The 9,561-nt window shown below is 40.2% G+C and overlaps 1 long non-coding RNA gene across 1 annotated transcript; it reads left to right on the top strand.

The window, feature by feature from the left end:
* Nucleotides 1–218: 218 nt before the first annotated feature.
* On the top strand, nucleotides 219–537 carry LOC128647750 (uncharacterized). The gene is made up of 2 exons (XR_008400403.1): nucleotides 219–327; nucleotides 414–537. It is a non-coding gene; the product is annotated as an uncharacterized LOC128647750 (long non-coding RNA).
* The last annotated feature ends 9,024 nt before the right edge of the window (nucleotides 538–9,561 follow it).

Raw genomic sequence — 9,561 nt, 5'->3', positions numbered from 1 at the left:
TATCCGACTTATTAAAAGATGAACTTGCCCGTATAGACATGCCTGATAACCTTGAGAATTTAATGACTCTCACGATTAATATAGACCGTCGCCTCAGAGAAAGGAAGCATGAAAGGGGCACATCAGACCTATTCCAAAGGAAACCATACAGCTCTAGTTCTATTAGTACTCCTAAAAACCAGGATGAACCTATGGATATAGCTTTTGTTTGTGGGCCTCTTAAGCCAGAGGAAAAGACTAGACGCCGGTTAAACAACTTGTGCCTTTATTGTGCCTCCAAGGACCACACCGTAAAGGAATGCCCAACCCTGCAAAAGTCAAGAAAGGGTAAGCATGAAAGGTTTAATCCTGAGCTTAAGCATAAAAATGTTTCAAATAACACTTCACATTTTAATCATTCTGTTTCTCTGCAGTGGGATCATCAGGTGGTATCCGCGGTAGCGGTGATTGATTCAGGAGCCACAAACAGCTTTATAGATTCCACTTTTGTGCACTTGTATAATATTCCACTAATAAAGAAAACTGTTTCACTCGCAATACGTGTTGTGGATGGGTCTTTAATTAATTCAGGACCTATATCGCATCACACTCGACCTATACAGTTAACTTTTCCAAATGGTCATACTGAAGTGCGCACCTTTGATGTTATACACTCACCTCTTTTTCCTCTAATCTTGGGTTTTAATTGGCTGAAACAACACCAGCCCACGATAAACTGGCTTCAAGGCACTCTTACCTTTGATTCTCATTTCTGTAGAACTAACTGCATGCCTGAACCTATTCTGTTACAGTCCTCTACACAAATGATCCCAGATGAGTACTCAGATTTTAAAGATGTGTTTGACAAAAAACAAGCTCAAGCTTTGCCACCCCATAGGCCATTTGATTGTCCTATTGATCTCATACCCGGTTCAAAGATTCCTGTAGGTCATGTGTACCCTCTCTCACAACCAGAACTCACTCATTTGAAACAATATCTCAATGAAAATTTAGAAAAAGGTTTCATAAGGCCATCTTCCTCACCGGCAGGGGCCGGCATGTTCTTCGTCCGTAATAAGGATGACACCCTTAGACCAATCATTGACTACAGGGAACTCAATAAGTGCACAATAAAAAATCGATATCCTCTCCCTCTCATCCCGGAGTTGATTGAACGTCTCCAGGGTGCCAAAATATACATTAAGCTTGACTTACGCGGTGCATATAACTTGGTCAGGATGAGAGAGGGAGACGAGTGGCTCACAGCGTTCCGCACCCGATATGGCCTTTATGAATATCTAGTAATGCCATTCGGGTTGTGCAATGCACCTGCCACATTTCAGTATTTCATTAATCATCTCTTTAAAGATCTACTTGACACTTGTGTAGTCATTTATTTGGATGATATCCTCATATATTCAGACACAATCGATAACCACATTAATCATGTTAGGACTGTTCTACTCAGACTTAGAAAGAACCAGCTGTTTGCTAAATTGGAGAAATGTATCTTCCATTCCGAGACTATTTCATTCCTAGGCTACCACATTTCCCCTAGAGGTATTAGGATGGAGTCAAACAAAGTAGAGGCCATTACCAACTGGCCCCCACCAGCTTCCAAAAAGGATGTACATAGATTCCTAGGCTTCTCGAATTTTTACAGAAAGTTCATCAAGGATTTCTCAGCAATAGTGAAGCCTTTAACAGCACTCACAAGAAAATCAACCAAATTCCTCTGGACTCCAGAAGCTGAATGTTCTTTCCACATGCTCAAGAAAAGGTTTGTCACTGCTCCTGTTCTTCAGTTTCTGGATCCCGAGAAGCAGTTTTTTCTCGAAGTGGATGCTTCGGATTATGCACTAGGCGCAATTCTATCCCAAAGACTAACGGAAGAAGAACCTCTGCATCCAGTAGCGTATTATTCTAGGACTATGAATAATGCCGAACTAAACTATTCTATTGGCGAAAAGGAGCTCTTAGCAATCAAGGCAGCTCTTGAATATTGGAGGCATCTTTTGGAAGGCGCAAGCCATCCCACTATTATCTACACAGACCACAGAAACTTGCAGTATTTAAAGACTAATAAAACGTTATTGGCTCGCCAAGTGCGTTGGAGCCTTTTCTTCACACGTTTTAACTTTATTATCACATATCGTCCAGCCTCTAGAAATCAAAAGGCTGATGCTCTCTCCAGATCCTCACCTAGACCGTTCAAGCAGTATGCACAGGAAACTATAATTCCACCCCATAAATTCATTGGGATCACCATGCATCAGGTTGCTTATTTCCGTAAGCACCAGAAGACCGATTCAAGCATACAAAACTTACAGCTACAAAAAGATTCCCATGGACTTTTCCATTTGAAGGGGAAGATATATGTCCCTCAGACTCTCAGAGATACAGTTATGCGTAATGCACATGAAACTCCTCTGTCTGGACACCCAGGTATTCGGAAAATGCTACACCTTATTCAAAGGGATTTCTGGTGGCCTGGCATTGCAAACAGTGTGAAGCATTATGTTCAAACTTGTCCTGTATGTGCTACCTGTAAACCTTCTCATATCAGACCTTATGGCCATCTTCTATCTCTACCTATAGCAGACAGGCCATGGCGGCATATCGCCATGGATTTTATTGTTGATCTTCCTACTTCCTCCAACCATAACACAATTTTAGTTGTGGTCGACCAGTTCTCTAAAATGGCCCACTTTATTCCTATGCTGGGTCTTCCAACTGCATCGGAAACAGCTGAAACTTTCCTAAAAAATGTGGTACGTCTCCATGGACTCCCTGATTCCATAACAACTGACAGGGGGTCCCAATTCACTTCCAAGTTTTGGATTCATCTCTGTAAATGTTTACATATTGACAGACATCTTACTTCGGCATACCATCCCCAGTCAAATGGTCAGACTGAGAGGACTAACCAGACTCTTGAACAATACCTTAGATGTTTTTGCAACTTCCAACAAGATGACTGGTATGCTCTTATTCCGACTGCTGAATTCTCTTTTAACAACACTGTCAATACTTCAACAAGGCTTACCCCTTTTTATGTAAATTATGGCTATCACCCTACTTACCATCTCCTCCACAGGAATGACAACATTTCTCCTATGGTAACGGATTCTATCAATAGCCTTAAACAAACTTTTAAGTTACTACAGGAAACCCTGACATTAGCCCAAGCTAAGCAGAAGCATTACTATGATCTACGGAGATCTCAGCCACCACCGTATAAACCTGGAGATCTAGTTTGGTTATCCACAAAGAACCTCAAACTACAAATTCCTAGCAAGAAATTGGGCAGTCTTTTCATCGGACCTTACAAAATCCTCAGGGTTCTCAACATTAATGCCGTTACTTTGGAACTACCACCTTCTTTTAAAATACATCCCACCTTCCATGTATCCTTGCTTAAACCTCACAATCCTACGAGGCCTCCTGCCACACTGACTACTCTTCCCATGCCTGATCCGGATATTAAAAGCTATGAAGTTGCCGATATTCTTGATTCCCGTATCTACAGACGTGCTCTACAGTATCTTGTTCGTTGGAAGGACTACGGACCTGAGGAAGATTCCTGGGAACCTGTTTCCAACATCTCAGCTCCGAGGTTGGTCTCCCTCTTCCACCGACGTCATCCTGACCGGCCCCGTCCTTGATTTGGAAGGGGACTCTTGAGGGGGGTATACTGTCAGGAACCACCTAATTGACATACTGTCACTTTAACTTTCTACATCATGTGATCAGCACATCCTATTTAAGCTTACCTGTGTCCATCAATCATTGCTAGGTAATTTGATACTACTGAGAATCTTCACTCTAGCCTCACTTTGGATCAGCACAGACTGAACTATTTGGTAACGTGTTATTTTTGATTTTCTCTCACCACCAACTGCAAGTTCTTTTCTCACACAGTACTGCATCTGTACACATTGGAGTGTGTTACGTCACTCTGCAGAGCGACACAGTGATCTCAAACTCAGACTCAGGACTTCCTGTAGCCACGCAGCCTGTCAGCACTAGCAGCACCAGAGGACAGAATCTATGTACGGTACAGAGTTCATTCAAATAACACATCCTTACATTTTACTGGCATATATAAGACTTTTACTACTTGCTGATGTATTGCTACTTTTGCCTGATATTCAGTTACTTTAAATTGGAGATTGTTTCTCTTTTACTGATTCATACCTATGCTGCACACTTACTCACCACTGCCATCTACTGCTGCTAACTTACAGGAATCTTATTGCTTGCTATTCCATTTAACAAACTGTGTTATACATATCTGTTCCAGCTTACTCAATGCTACATTTTGCTCAATATTAGGAATTCCATTCTGGGCCTTTGAATTACTTATTTCCCCTTTTGTATTCCATAGCTATAGTTTAGATTTAGTTAGTGTAGGTATGTCCCCTGTGTATAGGTACTAATAAGTACTGTTCCACTACCTTTGACCTATGTTGGTCACCCTCATGTCTATGAGCAAACCAGGGTTTATTCTTGTAATAAAACCCGAAGTGGGGTGTGAGACTGAGCGGTTATTCATATATATATGTATGCATATAAGGGTGTTGTACTGATTCCTCACAACACCTCAATATCCACTTTATAGTAACAAATTCACATGAGTATATATACATAGATAACAGTATTATAAATACTTAAATGTTATTATATTCAATCAAATATTTAAACATATCCTGCTGTATATTTCTACATAAGGAAAAAGAACAAAAAGTGAAAATGAAAATGACACTCATCTGCATAGTTTAAACAGCATTTTGCACTGATTCAATTCTACATAAATAGCATTATTTGGCTGACTGTAAATGATTCCATATTGTAAATGCAACCCTATGCATGGCGTGTGTTTTTATTGGAAGAAATCTAGAGGTTAAATTATATAATATCTATTGAGTTTCAGTCGATATTATAATAATAAAAATAATAATAAAATAGGTGAACTTGAATGGGGACTGTGTGTAAGGGAAATTACCCTATCATATATGGTGAGCTAAATACGGAGGGAACAACTAACTACAACTATATATATATATACCATAGTATAGTGCTGTGTTTTTCAAAAAGAGAGATACACAGGCTAACACCAGAAATTGATCAAGTCATATTTAGAGTTAAGCCCATTGGGCATCCTGGTGTGTAGCCTGTGTATCCAAAACACCTCCCGCTTAAGAAGCAAGTTATCTCTATCACCCCCCCCTATTGTTTGTATTTACAACTTCAATAATTGTCCATGACAATGTCCCTGGATCTTTGTTGTGTTTAACCTTAAAATGATTTACCAGGGGGGTGGTTAGTTTGCCCCTCCTAATGTCATTTATATGTTCCCTTATCCTAGTCCTGACCTGTCTAGACGTTTGTCCTGTATATTGAATGTCACATGAGTCACAATTGAGGAGATAGACTGCATATGTTGACCTACAATTAAAAACCGCTCTATGTGCAAACGTTTCACCAGAATATGCGCTTCTGAATATATTGCCCAATTTTACATGTCCACATGCTATGCAGTTGGTATAGCTACATTTGTAAACTCCTTTGTAACTTAACCAGGAGGATACACTAGTTTCATCCTGTTTCAATTGTGTAGGGGCTACATAATTGCCTATGGTTTTACTTCTTTTGAAAGCGAATTTCACCTTTTGTGAGGCAATCTGCACAAGGTCATCATCTGCCCTCAGCAGTGTCATGTGTCTGCATATAATATTACATATCTGGTAATATTGCCTGCTAAACTGAGTCACAAAGGTTAACTGTTCAGATTTCGCATCACATTCTATGGGTTTTTCCCTAAGCAATTTGGCTCTCTCAATAGCCCTTACTTCCTCCCGGGCCCTGACAATATCCTGTTTGGGGTAACCCCTCTCAAGGAATTTTTCATATAATTCCATTTCATGTTCAGAATGTTCGCTATCCCGGGTACAGTTCCTTTTTACCCTAGTAAATTGTCCTTTCAGTACTGACTTGAAAACCTGTTTAGAATGACTACTCTGGGCGTGTAATAGGGTATTCCTAGTTATAGGTTTTCTATAAAGATCTACCTTTACATACTCTGTCCCCTCACCATGAAGGGTGACATCCAAAAAGTTTATCTTAGAAAGTCCAAACTCATGGGTAAATTGTAGGCTGGCATCATTGATATATGTTGATATATGTTGGAACCTTTATCTAAATGGTTAGATTCTCTCTTACAACCCCTGGTGGGGGAACTTCTTAGCCACCTTAGAGACACCAAACAGCTGCTCAAAGAGGTAGAAGCGATCCCTTGGAAGGAGGCTATGCCTGGTTATCAGTTGATGTTAAGTCATTATATTCGTCCATTCCGCATAGCTCTGGTCTAGAGGCCATATCCTTCTTTCTAAGGAGATCTACTGAATATAGTGATGAATTCATCAGATTTGTTCTCAGAGCCACTGAATTTCTACTCACCCATAACTTTTTTGTGTTTGAACGTGTTTTTTATCTCCAGAGATGTGGCACGGCCATGGGAGCAAAATTTGCTCCCTCTTACGCCAACCTATATATGGGTTGGTGGGAGCTGTGCCACATCTTTGGAGATTTAAATAAACACAGGGGCAAAATCGTTTATTATCGTCGTTATATAGACGACTTGCTCTTTATATGGGATGGTAGCCTGGATGAAGCAAGGGAATTTGTAGGGCATTTAAATATAAATGATGCCAGCCTACAATTTACCCATGAGTTTGGACTTTCTAAGATAAACTTTTTGGATGTCACCCTTCATGGTGAGGGGACAGAGTATGTAAGGGTAGAGCTTTATAGAAAACCTATAACTAGGAATACCCTATTACACGCTCAGAGTAGTCATCCTAAACAGGTTTTCAAGTCAGAACTGAAAGGACAATTTACTAGGGTAAAAAGGAACTGTACCCGGGATAGCGAACATTCTAAACATGAAATGGAATTATATGAAAAATTCCTTGAGAGGGGTTACCCCAAACAGGATATTGTCAGGGCCCGGGAGGAAGTAAGGGCTATTGAGAGAGCCAAATTGCTTAGGGACAAACCCATAGAATGTGATGCGAAATCTGAACAGTTAACCTTTGTGACTCAGTTTAGCAGGCAATATTACCAGATATGTAATATTATACGCAGACACATGACACTGCTGAGGGCAGATGATGACCTTGTGCAGATTGCCTCACAAAAGGTGAGATTCGCTTTCAAAAGAGGTAAAACCATAGGCAATTATGTAGCCCCTACACAATTGAAACAGGATGAAACTAGTGTATCCTCCTGGTTAAGTTACAAAGGAGTTTACAAATGTAGCTATACCAACTGCATAGCATGTGGACATGTAAAATTGGGCAATATATTCAGAAGCGCATATTCTGGTGAAACGTTTGCACATAGAGTGCTTTTTAATTGTAGGTGAACATATGCAGTCTATCTCCTCAATTGTGACTCATGTGACATTCAATATACAGGACAAACGTCTAGACAGGTCAGGACTAGGATAAGGGAACATATAAATGACATTAAGAGGGGCAAACTAACCACCCCCCTGGTAAATCATTTTAAGGTTAAACACAACAAAGATCCAGGGACATTGTCATGGACAATTATTGAAGTTGTAAATACAAACAATAGGGGGGGTGATAGAGATAACTTGCTTCTTAAGAGGGAGGTGTTTTGGATACACAGGCTACACACCAGGATGCCCAATGGGCTTAACTCTGAATATGACTTGATCAATTTCTGGTGTTAGCCTGTGTATCTCTCTTTTTGAAAGACACAGCACTATACTATGGTATATATATATATAGTTGTAGTTAGTTGTTTCCTCCGTATTTAGCTCACCATATATGATAGGGTAATTTCCCTTACACACAGTCCCCATTCAAGTTCACCTATTTTATTATTATTTTTATTATTATAATATCGACTGAAACTCAATAGATATTATATAATTTAACCTCTAGATTTCTTCCAATAAAAACACACGCCATGCATAGGGTTGCATTTACAATATGGAATCATTTACAGTCAGCCAAATAATGCTATTTATGTAGAATTGAATCAGTACAAAATGCTGTTTAAACTATGCAGACGAGTGTCATTTTCATTTTCACTTTTTGTTCTTTTTCCTTATGTAGAAATATACAGCAGGATATGTTTAAATATTTGATTGAATATAATAACATTTAAGTATTTATAATACTGTTATCTATGTATATATACTCATGTGAATTTGTTACTATAAAGTGGATATTGAGGTGTTAACATCCTAAAATAGGGCGGTCTTTTGACTCACAGGTGGAGGTGTGTATTACCCACGTAGCACTTGGTTTTAACCTATCACAGGTGATCTGTTCTTTTAAATTAAAGGCCAAGCTTTCACCCTTCGGCTACGACTACGGCATTTGCTGAAACGCGTCAGCACTAGGGTACATGGGTGACCACTACTCCACCAAGCCCTAGAGGTTTATTGCTTTTTCCTGTGTTTATCCGTTTGTTCTTAACACTTTGAATAAAGGACACTTGTTATTTGAAAATTATCCGGTGCCTTCACTTGCCTTTCTTTGTGTCACATAGGAAGCAGCCTGACTACTTAAAGGTATTGGAACAAGAGAGAAAAAAAACCTAAAAAAAAAACTAAATACAAGCAATGAACAATGCAGCGTCTAACTAACATGTCCCATAGAGAGTTATAACCTCCAAGTTAAAGAGAGATGTCCAGTTGTATTTATCTGCTTACTATGACATTGGGGGAAGGTTAGGCTGATAATAAACAGACCCTGATGATGGGAGAGAAAAAAAAAACACAGCCCTGTAAATGAAACCAATGTAAGTTTTGGGGCTTTGTAATAGAGTCTCCAGTTCCCCTCTATCCAATACCTTCCCTGATATTATTGGGCTTAGTGAGTGGCAGTTGGTCTTGAGTGAGGGAAAAAATTCCCGGATGCCAACTAAGAGAGAGGGATATAGCTGATGACCTATGCTGTAAACATTTAGACTTGCAGCACCGGAGTATCCCAAGATCATCGGCTCTACAAGAGGTAGATATGAAAGCCTCATCTGTCAAGCGGTGCAGAAACATGGCTTCGTTAAGTTTCTCCCTGACCGGCCGCTTCAGAGCAGGAACCGGACAGACAGGAACAGAAACAACTGCGGCGTAGACAAATTTCTCTGAGCTAGGGAGGGATACAGACCGTTCACGCTGAATAGGTAGGCCTCTATGGATCTCATCTGTCACGGTGTGAAGACGGAGATGCCGTGGGTCTTCCTCCTCCTCCGACACACCAGCTGTGATGAGGGGTAAGTCACTGAGATTCTCCTTTAGGTTAGCGGATAGATCCTCTGAATCTAGCGATAAGAGTTGGTGGAGGCTGTTAAAGTGAGCATCCATATGGAGTGTAAGCGCTACTAGTGCATTCTTGATTGAGGATTCCATGTTATCAACTGGTTGGAGGATCGGAGATGCTTTTAGGTGGTGAGCGGTACTGGAGAATACAGGATCCAGGTTCAGGTAGATCGTAGGCTCTATAATACACTTGATAGTACCAGTGGTAGTCCAAGCTGCAGCTGGGG

This window comes from Bombina bombina, chromosome 2 (assembly GCF_027579735.1).
Source record: "Bombina bombina isolate aBomBom1 chromosome 2, aBomBom1.pri, whole genome shotgun sequence".
NCBI lineage: Eukaryota > Metazoa > Chordata > Amphibia > Anura > Bombinatoridae > Bombina > Bombina bombina.
Note: the sequence above shows the minus strand (reverse complement) of the source record. Positions and strands in the feature narration are given on the sequence as shown.